Genomic DNA, 17292 nt, shown 5'->3' with positions numbered 1-17292 from the left:
TTAATTTGGAGGCTTCTAGGACACCATCATATGGTAGTTGGGTGATTTGGGAGCCCTCTACATCCCGGATAACATATCGGTCATTCGGAAGTTTTTTATGAACCACATACGGACCACGATACCGCCTGATAAGCTTTTTGTTCGTGCCTGCCGAAGTATCCACATTCTTAATAACTACGAAATCCCCCTCCTCAAACTAACGGCAGGGAGGTGATGCTTCGAATAATATTCCGAATTATATTCTTGGGACTTAACAATGTTACGGAAGGCTAATCTCCGGACGTCTACCTCTGAGGCATCGACCTCCTCCGTTCTCTCACCCAACCGTTCGGTTAGTTCATCTACTACCACACCTCGTTGTTCAACACCGAATAGAAGTACGGAAGCGGCAAACTTGGTTGTGGAGTGGACGGAGTTATTCAATGCAAACTCTATGTTCGGCAGTTGTTGGACCCAATCTGCGTGGTCCACAGGTTCCGTCAGTTTACCCAACATGGGGCCCAACACACGGTTAACCCGCTCGACTTGGCCGTTGGCCCGGGTGAGGCAGTGGCATTCAGCACATGAATTATATTATTGGCCTTCAGAAATTCTTCAAACTCGGAGGAAGTAAAGCAGGTACTCGATCACTGATGATTCGGCGGGGTCTACTGTAATTTGCGAAATACTGAGATTCTAATGTCTGGCATACTTCACGTGAATTAGTCGTGGCGGCAGGGTACAGCTTCACAAATTTGGTGAAAGCGTCAATGACAACCAGAAGATACTTTTTCTTAGAACGTATGGACGGAAGGGGGCCCAAATGGTCAATATGGACGGTATCAAACGGAAGGGGCACTTTCGGAATACTATGTAGCGTGACACGGTGGTCCGAAGCGGACGCGGAGTAGTAGATACATTTGAGGCAGTTTTTAATGTAATTGTTAACATAAGACTTCATACATGGGAACAGTAATGCTTCTTGATCTGTGCACAACATTTCTCCGTGGCCATATGGCCAAGCTTCTCGTGCACTACTCGTATGACATGATTTATCATTTCGGAAGGGACATAAAGTTGGGGTACACTCGTCGAGGACAGGCGGTACACTACTCCATCTCGCAGTTCGAAATCCGCTATCTCATATTTCTCTAACTCATCTCGGAGTTTGACAATCTCAGGGTCCCGGTTCTGGGTTAACTGCAGTTGGAAGTCAAGGTTTATATCGTCAACGTATGCGGCAGTTTCTATTCTACTTAGAGCATCAGCATGGGGCATACCAACCCCCGAGCGGTGTACAATCGTGTAGTTATAGTTTTCTAACAGCAGGGCCCAGCGAGCAATCTTGGCGGAATGTCCACCATTTCTCAGTGTCAGCGCAAGGGAATTACAATCGGTCACGATTTTGAACGGGATGAACTTAAGGTACGTCTCAAGGAATACACTATAGCTAACGTCTCTAGCTCATAACTGTGTAGTTTCGATTCAGCGGCGGAGGCCATCTTAGAGAAGTAGGACACTGGGTGTAATTTACCGTCTGTTTGTTTCTGGAGGAGCACTGCTCCGAAACCAATTGAACTAGCATCGCAGTGTAACTCTGTTTCAGACTTCGGGTTGTAAATAGATAACACGGGGGATTCGATCAATTTCAACTTCAGTGTTCGGAAGGCTTCAAGGCATTCATCGGAGAAGACATAAGGGGTATCTTTTCTTAACAATCGGGACAGCGGACACGCAATCTTAGCGAAACCTGATACAAATCGGCGGAAGTATGAGAATAGGCCTAGGCAACGCTCTAATTCCTTGCTATCCCTTGGAATGGGCAAATCCCGTATCGCCTGAATATGGGCTGGTTTAGGCGTGATACCGGCGGAATTGGCTAAGTAGCCCAAGTACTCTAGTTCCCTATACGCAAAACGGCATTTCGTCAGCTTCAGGCATAGCCCGTTCACTCTTAACACATACAATATTTCCTTCAGAATCTCAAGGTGGGTTTCAAAGTCATGCGACGCGACTAGAATGTCGTCCATATATATCACCAGTTGACCTCGGTTAATAAATTCCTTAAGGACAAAATAAACAAATCTAGCAAACACGGAAGGGCCATTACAAAGTCCGAAGGGCATGCGTACATATTCAAACTGGCCATCAGGGGTTACAAAGGCAGTATATTTGATTGAGTCTGGGTGCATTTTCACATGGTGGAAACCGTTCTTCAAGTCCAAGATAGTGAAGAATGATTTGCCACCCAGATGTTCAATGCAATCATCTAACAGAGGAATCGGAAAATGATCTCGAACTGTAATTTTGTTCAACGGGCGGTAATCTACACACTTTCTTAGGGTGTTGTCCTTTTTGCGTACAGGGACAATCGCGGCAGTGAAGGGGAACTACTGTGGCGAATAATGCCAGCTTTCAAGAGATCGTCACAAATCTCACGCACCTCGATGCGTTCGTGGTGCGACAGACGGCGGGGGCGGCAGAAAATCGGAGTTTGGCTAGTCAATTCTATTTTCATCTCATAGTTCATGGGCTTGATTAAATCTGGATCAACTTGTACATACGAAGTGGAAATAATAGACTTAAGGGCTGCGGTTTGCTCTTCCCGTAACGCGGGCTCTATATCAAAGTCTAATTCACTGACAGCAGGGAGCTCAATGGAATTTATCGCCATAAGTGCATCGTTCAATGTTTCCGAAGGTACAGCAGAAGTTTTTCGGAAGGGGAGAATCAGACAACAATTCGGCAGGCACAATCTCATTCCTATCACACTCTATATCAAAGTCTAATTCACTGACAGCAGGGAGCTCAATGGAATTTATCGCCATAAGTGCATCGTTCAATGTTTCCGAAGGTACAGCAGAAGTTTTCGGAAGGGGAGAATCAGACAACAATTCGGCAGGCACAATCTCATTCCTATCACACGGCAGTATCACTCTCTTTTCCATAAATATGTCAAAGGACTTCAGAACAGCAGTAAGTTTTGGATTTATACATTCGGTCGGTTTATTCATGAGTATCAACGATTCTTTTTCATATTCTCGTTCCTTCAGTTTACAGAGTCTAATATTAATTTTATACAGAAGATCTCTACCTATAATCATCGGAAGTTCGGTTGCTTGGTTCGTCAGGACTTCAAACGTATGTATTGTCTGTGTGTTGCGGAGGCGAACACTACACTGGACTTGGCCTAAGGACAGAAGTTGGCTATTTCCTAAACCACGGCAGTTCAATGTACGGGGGCTAAGACGGCAGTTGGAGGGGACTTCAGATTGACGGATAAAACTCTTTGGACTGCCCGAATCCAGGAGGGAAAACATATCTATAAATTTCCTATCTTGCACTTCATCACAAACAAAAGCAACACTCACCAGTTGTAAATGGTCTAGTCGATCTCCCGCTTCATCAGCGGCGGCGGCAGTGATATTGGTGGCATTCCCAATTCGAGACGGGCAGTTTTTGTAGCTGTGGCCCACTATGCCACACTTGAAACATGAATTCGGAGGTCTCATTGGTTTCGGGCATTGACTCTTGTAATGCCCCCATCCTGAGCAGTTGAAGCATCTGGTCTCACTCGTGACGGTGCCTGACGATTTGTTTCCAGGCGCCGCGGCAGTTGTTGTTGGTTGCGCCTTCACACTATTGCTTTGTCTGGAGGCAGCGGCCAGCATACGGAGGCGCTCGTAGCGTTCCAGTAGGGGCTTCAGTTCAGCCATTGTCCGAGCTGAGTACAGCATGCCGACTCGAGTAGAGTTGTCCCGCAGTCCATCAATGATCAGGTCGACCAGCTCGTTCTCCGGAATCGGAGCATTCATGGCAATCTCCTGCATCTCGATTGCGAATCTTAAACATCCCTCGCCTGCCTTGATGTGCCGGCCACGCAAAGCGTGGTACACTTCCTCGATGCTACACGAGCGTCCAAATTCTCGCAAGAGGATTGCCTTCAATTCTTCGTAGCTGTGCACCGATACCGTGCGCAGCAGCACCGCCGCCGTACCTTCCAGCATACGACGGCATGCGACCAACCGTAGGCGGTCGTTCAACTGCAGAATTTCAAATGCGTCTTCCAGATCGTTCAGCCATTTCTTCACATCGTATGCGGTATCCGTTGAAAATCGAGCCACCATGCTCTCAATAACACTCACGTCACAGACTTGCTGCCTCGGTGCTTGGGATTCGTCAATCCCCTGCTGCAGTTTGCGGATTTGATGCTGTAGCTGTAGCAACTCATGTTGTTTCTGTAGCGTCACCAGTTGCTCATCCAGGCTGGGGGAGGCGGAAGTGGCCGATGTGATGGCGGCTGCGGCAGTCGATACGGAGGGCACTAAAGCGGGCATCTCTTCCCATGGGTCCGCGTCGGGACCAGTGGCGGGGGCGGCGAGAGAGGCCGCAGCCCGCATGGCAGACATATAGTCGGCGGGTACAGCAGTGGCAGCGGGTGCAGCGGCGGTGGTTACAGCAGTGGCAGCGGGTGCAGCGGCGGTGGGTACAGCAGTGGCAGCGGGTGCAGCAGTGGCAGCGGCGGCAGGTACCGTAATGGATGCGACAGCAGCGGCGGCGGGTACAGCGGTGGCAGCGGCGGTGGGTACAGCAGTGGCAGCGGGTGCAGCGGCGGTGGGTACAGCAGTGGATGCGACAGCAGCGGCGGCGGGTACAGCAGTGGCAGCGGCGGCGGGTACAGCAGTGGCAGCGGTGGCGGGTACAGCAGTGGCAGCGGTGGTGGGTACAGCAGTGGCAGCGGGTACAGCAGTGGCAGCGGGTACAGCAGTGGCGAATATAGCCGCAGCGGGGCCGGCAGGGGCGAGTATGACGGCAGTTGGCACAGCAGGAGCGAGTATGGCAGCAGTTGGCCCAGCGGCGGCGGGCCCGGCAGGGGCGAATGTGGTATCAGTTAGCCCAGCAGGGGCTCGTATGGCGGCAGTTGGCCCAGCAGCGGCGGGCCCGGCAGAGGCGAGTATATCAGCAGTTGACCCAGCGGCGGCGGGCCCGGCAGGGGCGAGTATATCAGCAGTTGGCCCAGCGTCGGCGGGCTCGGCAGGTGCGAGTATGTCAGCGGTTGGCCCACCAGCGGCGGGCCCGGCAGGGGCGAATGTGGCATCAGTTAGCCCGGCAGGGGCTCGTATGGCGGCAGTTGGCCCAGCAGCAGCGGGCCCGGCAGAGGCGAGTATATCAGCAGTTGGCCCAGCAGCGGCGGGCCCGGCAGGGGCGAGTATATCAGCAGTTGGCCCGGCAGGGGCGAGTGTGGCGGCAGTTGGCCCGGCAGGGGCGAATGTGGCATCAGTTAGCCCGGCAGGGGCTCGTATGGCGGCAGTTGGCCAGCAGCAGCGGGCCCGGCAGAGGCGAGTATCTCAGCAGTTGGCCCGGCAGGGGCGAGTGTGGCGGCAGTTGGCCCAGCAGGGGCTCGTATAGCAGCAGTTGGCCCGGCGGGGGCGAGCATGTCAGCGGTTGGCCCAACCTGGGCGAGTACGGCAGCAGCGTGCCCAGCAGGAGCAAGTGTGGCGGCAGTTGGCCCAGCCGCGGCGGGCCCGGCAGGGGCAAGTATGTCCGCAGTTGGCCCAGCAGCGGCGGGCCCGGCAGGGGCGAGTATGTCGGCAGTTGGCCCACCAGCGGCGGGCCCGGCAGGGGCGAATGTGGCATCAGTTAGCCCAGCAGGGGCATGTATAGCAGCAGTTGGCCGGCGGGGGCGAGCATGTCAGCGGTTGGCCCAACCTGGGCGAGTACGGCAGCAGCGTGCCCAGCAGGAGCAAGTGTGGCGGCAGTTGGCCCAGCCGCGGCGGGCCCGGCAGGGGCAAGTATGTCCGCAGTTGGCCCAGCAGCGGCGGGCCCGGCAGGGGCGAGTATGTCGGCAGTTGGCACAGCGGCTCTCGGTACTGCAGCGGCGGCTCCAGTGGCCGCCGGTACTGCAGCGGGAGTCAAAGCAGTGGGTGCGCCAGCAGCGGTGGGCGTGGAGGCGGCCGTTCTCGATGTGGAACGTGTGGCGTGCCGTGTCCCGAAATATGTATCCTTTCGGGTGGTCATCCCACTTCTGAGTTGTAAACACCTATTTATTAAGTAAAAATGATAAAGATTAGTTTTTATTGGTCGGATTAAATCTTTGGGTTTTGCGCAGATGCAACTTGCTCGTTGCATCGCCGGAAGAGAAGAAGGACGCCGTCTCTCAACCTATCGAGGACTTATCGCTAACAATCGATACTTATTACTAACAATCGATACTTATTACTAACAATCGATATATGCATGAGTATTTAACAGCCTTTAAATAATTGGAATCTTACAATATATAACTATTTATGTATCTATGTGTGTTCCTATAGATGTAGGTGTAATTTTGCGTGTGTGTGTGTGTCTGTTTGTGTTGGTATCATGCTTGGTAATAAATTACATATTATATTTGTATTTAATTTACTTTTTATTCTCTTTTTGTGTTTTTTTTTTTAAGATTTTGTAGTAGTGCTGGAGGGAAGTATGGAGAGGGGGTGCTGCTTAAATAACTAATGGAACAATTTCTTTTTTTTTTTTAACATTTTTGTATATATGTATAGCTAAGTTAATTGCAGGTGAAAGTCTTAATTTTTTTAATTTTCGCCAAGAAACATAAATGAAACAGAAAATATTTTTGTTTCGGTATTAAATACCGTTTCGATTGGGTGGATATGTGTATCTCTGTGTGTGTTATTCGTTGTTTGTATGTATGTATATATGTATGTGTGTGTGTGTGTGCAACGAATAAGAACTTAAAAATTAGTTAGGCGGATCCTTAGTATATAACATTTATTAAATTTATTTACAGATTTTACACAAAAAAACATAAACTGGCTTTTCTTTGGTTCGTTAATAACTTTAACGCTCAAGTGAAAAGAGACAGAGAGAGAGAGAGAGAGAGATAGTGGGGAACAGAGAAAGAGATAGAGCAGGGTTGATTTTGCAGAGAGAGAATTAAGAAATATTTGATAACAATTAAAGTTGTAGTTGATTTTCATTGCGATTATAAATTATATTTGAATCATATCGTATCTATATGCTAAATCTAACACATACTAAATTAGTATGTGGCTAGAAGTATAAGTAGTTTATCTAGTTTTCTCTAATTATTCCTTTTTTTTATTAGTTTTTTTTTTGCTAATTATTCATTCCACTTACTGGGACTGTGTGTGTGTGTGTATTTGTGGTTGCTAATAATACTTAAAGCTTTAATAAAAAGGAGTTTTTTTCATTTTGTTTGCTTCGTATCTTTCTATGAACATAAGAAATGCTTCTAGTTTTGATTAGTATTGGGAGAACCGGGGGACCAACTGATTGAATCTCAGTTTTTAGTCCCTCTCCTCGTATTTGGGCACAAAGGAACCCAAACCGCCCATTTGGGCACACTGACTGCTGTCATAGAGTGACATCTTGATACGTTTGCACTTAGCACGGCGATTCTTGAACCTGTCCTCGGTGTATTTGAGTATCAAATTGTGCGACGGATGCGTGTTCATGGCAAACCATTGCTCCAATTTGGGCACTTCGGTGACCGGATTGATGAAAGTGCGATTCCTTTTGCGTCGCTCCTCATTCAAGATGCTCGAGAGATTGAGCCCGGCCCCGGTAAGAGCATTCGGTTGCATACCGCCTGGCCAAATGCTGGCATGTAATGGCTCATCTACATGAAGGATTGCGAGAACATCGAATTGGGTACCATGGGAAAGGGCAATTGTTGATCCTTGTGCGAGGCGGCCACCAAATTGCCATCCATGGCCGGCGAGGGGGAACGAAATTCATCCAAATGACTAGCATCGTTCTCATTGTCATTGTCCTCCAAGTCATCGTCATCCATATCCAGATCATCTTCCTCCTTTTTGGGTGTGCTGCGGCATTTCGGGGTGGTCAACTCATTCTCATTATTGTTGTGATTGAGAGATCCTCAATTTTGATCCTGCTCGTTATATCCACCTTCCGTATGCTCCTTGGAAATGTCATCCTTGTGCTCATCATTGGATTTCTCCTGCTGCTGTTTCTGTTGGCGTTCGTCCTCATGCACATTGCCATTGATCACATCGCTAATTTCACTCTTAGCTCTTGTGGGTGCTGTGGCCTCATCGTCATCGTGCTCCTCATCGCCATCCATGAGCGGGGAATTCCGATTCGTCTCGTGGGTGGTCAGGGAGAGCGGCAATTGTGGAGTATTTGACCGACTCACAGGCGCCTCCTCATCCATATCATCGGAATGCTGGGACATGGTATCAATATCTTCTGATTTCAAGCTCATGGGACTCTTGAGATAATCATGCGACATGCCCGACAGATTGCCCATGCTCATGCTGGGCTGGCTACCAGCACTCGAGCTGGAGTTCTGCCACAATTGGGCTCCATGATGCTGACTCAGATAACCATTCATGGCCGCGTGTCCCAGGGCACTCATTGTGGTGGTCACATTGCCCCTCATCTCGGCCCGTTTCTGGGCTGCGCGAGCATTCTTAAACCAGTAGACCACATTATTGACATTCAAAGGCTTGCGACCTCGACGCGACTCCAAGGCATTCAATTGCACCACATAATTCTGAATGTGCTGGCGTGAAGGATGGGGATTCTCTTGGAACCATTTCTGCAATTTGGGCAACTCCATTTCCGGATCGAAACTGGTTCGCATGCGAGTCTTCTGATTGGCATACTGAGGCAGAGCATGTGACCCTCCATGATGATGATGATGATGTATCGAAGGATGCATGGCCGGATGCATAGATGGATGTACAAGCATACCAGAATGATGACCGCGACCAGCAGCCACACCCCCAGCCCCACCCTGTCCAGCACTGGGATGATGGGCAGCGACCACTGCCTCATTGGCCAGCAACAAACTCTCTCGGCTGCCCATGGAACCGGCATGAGCTGCTGCTGCGGCAGCCGCAGCCATTGCTGCAGTGCCCACTCCCACAGGAAAATCGACCAATTCATTGGGTACTGCCCCCACCGGCACAGCAGACGGCGCTTTCATGAAGGGCAACATTTTGGGGGTCATGGCTGTGGCCTGGGGAGAGAGTTGATTTGACCACCATTGATCGAATTTGCGACGCAAATCATCCGATATATCCCCACCGGGCATGGCATATGTATTCTGATGCGAACTGCGACAAATCTGCGAGAGCGTTACCTACAAAGATACAAAGGAAAAGACACATGGAAAAGCATTACAAGAGGGTCAAAAAGGGGGACAGGTTGGGAATGTATTATAGAGTTATTAATGATATTTTGGAGACTTTCTTTTTCTATTGTTAGAGAAGGTTAACTCAGTTTATAACAAGAGCCCCAGAAATTTAACTTCTTGAACTCCTAAAACGATTTCCGATTTACTAAATTCTGCCAAGACAAAACTTAAGCTAAGGCCATAAATAATAGTTGAGACTTTCGAAAATTCTTTTAGTTTATTTTATCTTTCATTTGGTTGTTTTGCAACAATGTTATAAGCCCTGTTGGACTGAAAAGACTTTCAGTTCAATGGTGACACAGACTAAGCGGTCGTCATAAAAATCACGCCAGGAATAAATTCGAGTCGGGTAAGAGCCCTCAAGTGCTGGGATTTACTTAGCCATAAATGGATAGGTAACCGATAGATAGATATCATATGGCAACAACTAGATAGATATTGCATACATAACAGACAGAAAACCCCTTTCACCACCGCCCCTCACGCCTCCCCGCCATCCAAAACCAATTGATATTAACTGACGCTTTGCTACTTTGCCACTCCGTGCTGTCCGCACTGTCCGCGCTTCTTCTATATAGAGAGATAGATAGATAGGTAGATAGTCTCCCTCCGATAGGCAACGACATAGCAGATTATGCGATTAAAATTGAATTTAACAAATAGTGAAACGGACTACAGAAATAGAATTTGTGTTCGTGGTATATACAGATACAGATAGATATTTCCAATTCACTCGGGGCCCCCAATGAATTAAATGCCCAAAAAAAGATATGGCTTTCTGCTCTATTCTACACCAGTCCACCAATACTCTCTCTCTGTCACTCTCCTCCGCCTGCTCCTGCTAGCTTTACTCTGCTCGTCACCCAAATACGTGAGCTTCTGCTCATGGACATAGAATAGATAATGTCTTTATGAGTTGGCCGGTCGGTTGGTTGGTATTTGCTATCAGCTAAGGAGGCGCCCCAAATCACTTAAGCTGCTCGAAACACACTCACACACACACACACACACACGGAAAGGGTGGTTTGAAAGAAGGGTGAGGTGTGGGATGGGGTAATATGGGACAGACACCTAATTGTAAATAAAATGGGTTGACGCGTTGTCTTATGCCAACTTTGGGGTTCGGGGGTATTATTAAATTGATTTTCCTATCGCGTATTTGTAATGTTCTATGGGTACCTCTACCTAGATGGACACTAGGTCTTCACCCACACACACACACACATGTAACAATTGGGAATTATGGAAAATGCTTATCATGTGATTAGAGAGAGAGATAGAGCCAGAGAGGGAGTGAGAGGGAGGAAGAGACTGCTTTGCTAATATTAATCAGGGCCAATAAAACTCTAGTCACAATATCAATTGAAGGGTATTTCGGGCCGTGATTTCTGTTTGATGATGATAGTGAGGGTGATTTATGACCCAAATGCAATGATATCAATCGTAAGCAAAAGCACGAGGAGAAGCCGCTGACTAGCCTGGGTTCCCCTCAGAGAGACCACTTGAAAAGCATTGAATGAATATAAGTGAAAATAATGATTTTGGTATTAGGTAAATACTGTGTCTAAGACAAAAGTTAACTAGCTGTAAGCCTATCAGACTTCAGATATAGCCATACATATATGTATACAGTAGAATCCGGTTATATCAAATACTTATCCTAAATTTAATTATTTCCTTATTTCCTTTGGAATAGTTTCATTTAGCTTACTAAAACAGAACACATGACTAAATGAGTGTCAAACTAGCAGCCAACTAAACTTGTGAATAAGGTCCTTAATATCCTTTTACAGTTTCAACAATTCTTATTAAACTGACATGATTTTTGCTAGCTTTTGAATTACAAGCACAGTTGAATTTGAGAATAAATCCTTGAGCCTAAATCTCATTTCCTTTGGAATAGTTTCATAAGCATTTCAAGCTGATTTCAATAAAGTGAAATGAACAGGCAAAGAGATGTAAATACAGAGAAAGGGAAAGTGGCATGGAAGGAGGGCAAGTGATGAGGGAAGGCAGAGAAGAGAAACTGACGATAAGCCTAAAGCTGATTAAAAACTGAAAACTATTGCAAAAAAGGATTAGTTAAGTGAACCAAATAAATGAACTCGAACTCGAAACTCACTCGCAGGCTTAACAAGCCAACAAATTTTTGCTTTGTAGTCATTATTAAAACATTTACCAAATGATTTTCATATGCAAAGATGCAAATAGAGAGAGGGAGAAATAAGGGCGAGGTGAAGAAAGAAATACAACTTCATGTGTGTGTGTGTGTCGGTGTGTGTGTATGTATGTCTTTATGCCTCACTTGCCGCAAATTAGCGGTTTGAGTTTCGAGAGTTTTGGCAAAAAAGTTTTTAGCTACTTTTCAAGACGACAACGGATAATATCCTAGACTCGTCCTCCACTCTTTTCTCTCTCTGATTTTCTCACTCCCCTCTTACTCCCTCTCTCTATCTATGTGTGGGTGTGCGTTTTGTCTTGTAAACCGCTTATAAATCATTATAGAATTTTGCCATTTCATCATGTGTCTTAGGTACTAGTTAAAAATCTTTCACCCTTCCCCATCAAAGTGAAAGTTCAAAGTGAATGTCTAATTAGTTGGCAAAAACTTACCTCATCCAGGGGACATCCTGTAGAGCGGAGTACAGCATGTGATTGCAGCACAAGCAATTTAAGCAATTTATCCTTGATCTCACCCAGTGGCGAGGTCTTGGCTCTAAGGATGACAATACGCTAAGTGATCACCGAGGTAAGCTCACCCAGTATATCACTAACTGGTATAGCCGGATTATCGGAGATCTTTTTTTTTACCTTTTCATCCCTTTTACTGTCTAATTTGGTTCGTTTTTTTTTTTTGCATTTTAACTAGTTTCTGTCCATTATCTACTTAAATATTATTTTTGGCAAAATATTTATTTTTTGGATCCAAATCGAAGTTGAAAATTGCAATTGCAACGAATCGGATCGAGTGATGAAGGGGGGAGGGGGGGTTCTATAGTAGGCAAATAGGCTTAAAGCCCAAACCCCAGTAACATAATGGTATTATTAATTATTCCAATTATAAAAATTGTAAGCAGTGCACAAAAATGAGTAAGAGAGAGAGAGAGAGAGAGGGGAAGAGATCAGAGCATATGAGAGGGGAAATAGGGTCAGAGGATTGGCGAGCCGATTGGCATTGGCGCTTTTCAATTTCTGGCATTCTGGTTGGCCCAAACTCATTCGAAATAAAAAGAACTGGCTGACCAACGAACACACACACAAAAAATAAGTTCAACCCAATTATATGCGATTTTTATTGTGGGTGAGCAAGTGTGTGAGTGTGTGTGTGTGTGTGTGTTGGCCATGCAAATCGTTTAATTGCCATTTGAGGGCGAATTGGCATTAAAAATAAATACATCAATTGTGTATGTAAGTAGGAAAAAAAAGTTGAAAAACATGTTGAAAAGGCACCCAACAAATGAGGGATAAGTTGTAATTCATTAAATAATCACAATAAAAATAATAATAAATGAATCATTGCAATATATATCCATACATATTATAAAAGGTAGATAAAACAATACAATCGCACACACATTTAATATTATACACAGCAAAAAAGTTAAGAAATGTGTAGAATGGTTTTGTTTTGGCCATGTGAGACAGTTGCTTTCACATGACCTATTGAATGCTCATCATTGAGGCCAATTGGCTGGGATTCAATTAATTTACATAGAAGCATATTCTTTGGCAAGTCCTTGTTTACAGGATCAGACAAATTTGATCATACAAATTACCTATCTGTCTAGCTTTCAGAAAAGAGTTTTCTGTCTTTATATTAAATAAGTTATAAACATTGTTAATATTTTTTCCAAAATCTTGCAAAATGTTTAAAAATTCAAAGTGACAATATACATATCTAGATTTTTAATGGTTTATATTTAATAAAAATATATCTCTTTTTATATAAAAACCTTTATTTCATTTAACCTCTTCAAAATGTATTCAAAATGATAAGTTTACGATAAACTAATAAATTAGTAAAAAAAAGTATTTTGTACAGAATATGTATTTGTCATAGATTGAATTAGGCATTTCTAAGAATTTGAATTGTGTGCCTTCGTTTAAGGCGAATTGATCTGTGTTGAGTAATGAAAACATGACTGATGAATAACTGTATATCACTGGAAATGTGCGATGACAGGATATACTGTCGTCGAGTGTGGCTCAGAGTGCGGTTGAGAGAAATCAGTCTCTTTTACTATTGAAATTCAACCTGAACATACGTCGAGACTCGCTGCTCAATTCTAGTGATACAAATGGAAGCCAATAATGGAAACAACGATTCAGGAATCTCTGAATCCCCCAACTCTCCGATATATTTATAAAATAAAGGAAAATTTCTACAAAAGATTTATTTTAATCAAAACTGGGTTTATTTTTATTTATTTTAATAAAATTACTAACTAGAATCAAATATTTTATAACTAATCTGACTGGTCTTAACATACATCGAATAAGTTGCTTATATAGAGACTTATAGTCCTGCTGATTAAGAATCTAGAATCTGCCAGAGCAGCCGAATATTCCCTAATTCTATAATTCAGAGTAAAATATTTCGCTGCCAGGGCGGTCAAACAACGCGCCAAATAAAAAATAGCATTTGCCAACACTGAAATTTAGCTATAGCCGATTTTTCACTTTTCAACACTGAAATCTCGAGTTGCTTAGGTAAATATTTACCAATTTTGTAGTTAAGATTTTTAAAGATATTTTTAAGGATAATTTTTCATACCTAGCAAATCTCTTTCAAATATCGTTAAAAGTCAAATCTTAAATACAAAATTTGGGGAAAGGAAGGAAACAAAATCAAAGAGTTGTGTATGAATTTGTTAAGGTATTTATAAAGTGTTCAGTAAAATTTGTAAAATGAGACACATGAAAAAAAAACTCAAAAACATACATAAGTAAAAAGAAGCAGCACCAAGATTAAAATAATCTAATTGTTGTTTTTGTTATAAGTCCATCAGTAGATATTCTGATTTAGCGTGTTGAAAATTCCATGAAATATTTTTTTTTTTTAGTCTCATTCTCATTTTGTTATTTCAACATATTAGCAGGGAAATTCAGCCAATTGTGCATGCTATACGCATATTTTGCACCCCCCTCTTTAGCCTTCCCTTCCTCTGCTATTCAACTTTGCCGCGCATTTATAAAATAGCTGGCCAAAATGTAGACTGAGCCTATGGAATAAGACAACAATGGATGGGAATTTTGTGTAGGCGCAACCAAATAATAAACTAATTAAATCCATTATCCCTGCAACCATGATTTCGGATGTGAGTTTCGAATGGAATGGCATGGAATCGGGATGGTGTAGTGTTTCACCCGAAATGCATATGAAAAGGATTCAATGTTTAAAAGCGTATTGAATGCACCTGCCATACAGCCTATGCCGAGTGTGTGTATGTGTGTGTCAGTGTGTGTGTGTTGATTTTGTGGTGAAAACTCTCGCAGAGCCTAAAGCGAACCAATGAAGCATACCACTAATTGTTGCATCATCAGCTACCATTTAAAATAAAATGCTTTCTCTTCCCAGACAAAAACACAAACTTTAAGTTGCCCATCATTATCATCCACATTCTGGTCCAAGAGACTCAGCAGACAACGTAGACGGAGGCTTATCCTTATTAGCATTATCAGTAGAAAAATAATCAAGACAGCCAGCGAGAAAACAAATTGAATTTAAAAAGGAGGCAAAAGCCAAGCCACAGCAGCAGCATCCATCGAAAGGAATAAGGAATAACGTTTAAGAGCACAACCTTCAAACAACAACCAACTCGCACCAGACATTGACTGTCTACCTCTAAGCTGACAAACGATTTCCACATAGAATTATTTCTTGTTCCCCACGAGCCACGCGGCTTAAGATTTATTAACCTGAGAATTGAAGGCAATGGAAATAATAATAATATTCGATATGCAAGTTGTCGACACGACTTTGAATATACCCTGCAAGAAGTATGAAAGTGAATGATAACCTAATGATACTCGTGTTTTTTAATGCCAAGTCAAATGTCTTTGAATTTTGTGTAATAACTAACTTTGTTAAGTGAATGGATTTGGCTTTAAATGGATCTTTTATATAATTTTCTGCAATGCAGTTAAAAGTTCTTTAAGTAGGTAAGGTTATTTTATACATTTTGGAGCTATAAGAAGTTGTTTTTTATAGAAAAGCCAAAAAAAAACCTTTAAACAAGAAAGAAAATTGAAATTCTTTATAGTAAACACAGAAAACAAAGGCATAAGAGAAGGGAACAAAATGAAAAGAAAAATGTCCCTAAATGTTAGTTTGTAGTTAAAGTTGATATCATGAATGGAAAACTGCAAAAAACTAAGAGATTTTGAGAAGAAAAACATCATCAACTATTATATATTTTAGAGATCATACACAAGAGATTGTAAGAAGAAAGACATCATCAACTTAAATATATCATATATTTTTTTGGAACTATACAAAAGGTCAATTTGATAAAGCATTTTCTCCTACTCTATTCTCAGCCTGATAAAAAAGGTTTTCACTATCCCAGGGTAATTTAGGTATTCTCGTTTACCACCTAATTACAGGGTATAATAATCAAATTCTGACAATCTCACTGGCCTCGTTTCTCCAGCTCTATGGTTTTTTTCTTCTCTCTCAGCATTGCCTAATTTGAATGTTGAAAATAAATGGTTATTAGCCGAAAGGGAGGATAATAACCAGAAAAGCCACCCTTCTCCATTTACAAGCTGAAAATTCCAAGTTTCTTATTATATATACATTTATTTAACTATGTATATGTATATATAATGTATGAATTTTGTAATCTTTTAAGAAATTTTTTCAGGCATAAAATAGTTGGCAAAGTTTTCAATGTGTTCACATAAGAAATTGACCAATTGGCTGGGCGACTGGCTGACCAGCAGCAAATAATTAGAAATTTTACCTTCTTGAAGGACATCAAAGATCATCATCACATAGAGTAGGAGAGAGAGAGAGAGAGAGAGAGAGAAAGGAAAAGAATTATACAAAAGTTTTCCGTGCAAATATTTGTAGTTTTTGTTACTCGGTTTATGTGTGTGTGTGTGTTTGTGTTTTTGTTTTTTTTTTTGTAATTTGTTTATTATGAAAAGAACAACAATTAGCGATAGATTTAGGTAACAACAAAGAAAAGAAAGAAAAGAAGGATAATACAGGAAGATAAGATGCCATCGGGAACCTGCGGGACTGCCGTGGGGTATTGCTTCGTAGGACGATGACGGGCTTATTATGCCCCTCCTGCGTTTCTTAGGCGTTCCAGTCGGCGGAGCGTGCCCATGGTATTTGCTGCATATATGCAGACCGCAGACCACTTCTCCTGGCTCTCAATCATTGCTGGGACCAGGTTCTCAACTGTGGGCGTCCGTCCTAGAATGGCCTCTAGTTCGAGTCTTTCTGCCGAAAATCTTGGACAGCTGAATAGAACGTGTTCCGGGTCCTCTATCATGCCATTCCGACAAAGCGTGCATTCGGGGCTACTGTCTTGGCCAAAACGGTGAAGGTATGACCTGAAGCAGCCATGACCGCTCAGAATTTGTGTTAATTCAAATGTTACTTCGCCACTTTGTCTGGAAAGCCAATCCGTTGGTTAGGGATCAGCCTATGGGTCCATCTTCCTTTGTAGAAGTGGACCATCTGGCGTTGCCACTTCTCCATGCTCGCTCGTCTGGCTGCTACTTTTTGCTGCGCTTTTTTCCGCCTGCGTCAATGCCACGGTTTATCTCCTAATAAAAAAAACTTCGCTTCTCGTGCTAGCAGATCGATTGGAGTCATCCCCAGCTATGACCAGAGCCGCCTCGTCCTAGACAGTTCGGAAGCCACGACATACCCGAATCGCTGTCAGTCGATATGTAGACTCCATCCCGCGCCGATATGTTGATTGCTCCATCGCGGATGCCCATACAGGTGCACCATATAGCATGACCGACCTTAGTACCGACGCTAGCAGTAGCCGTTGCATTTGTCTTGGGCCCCTGTTGTTGAGCAGGATGCGATTTATAGCTCCCAATGTCCGCAGCTTTTATGTTGGCATGATCCAAATGCTCTCTAAAGCTGAGTCTGGTTGTCCAGC

The 17292-nt window shown here is 43.8% G+C and overlaps 1 pseudogene; it reads right to left on the bottom strand.

Annotated features, from left to right (window-relative positions):
• Positions 1–7289: 7289 nt before the first annotated feature.
• LOC124461854 lies at positions 7290–17122 on the bottom strand (annotated as a pseudogene).
• Positions 17123–17292: the final 170 nt, after the last annotated feature.

This window comes from Drosophila willistoni, unplaced genomic scaffold (genome assembly GCF_018902025.1).
Source record: "Drosophila willistoni isolate 14030-0811.24 unplaced genomic scaffold, UCI_dwil_1.1 Seg696, whole genome shotgun sequence".
Lineage (NCBI taxonomy): Eukaryota > Metazoa > Arthropoda > Insecta > Diptera > Drosophilidae > Drosophila > Drosophila willistoni.
This window is presented reverse-complemented; position numbering and strand designations above follow the sequence as displayed.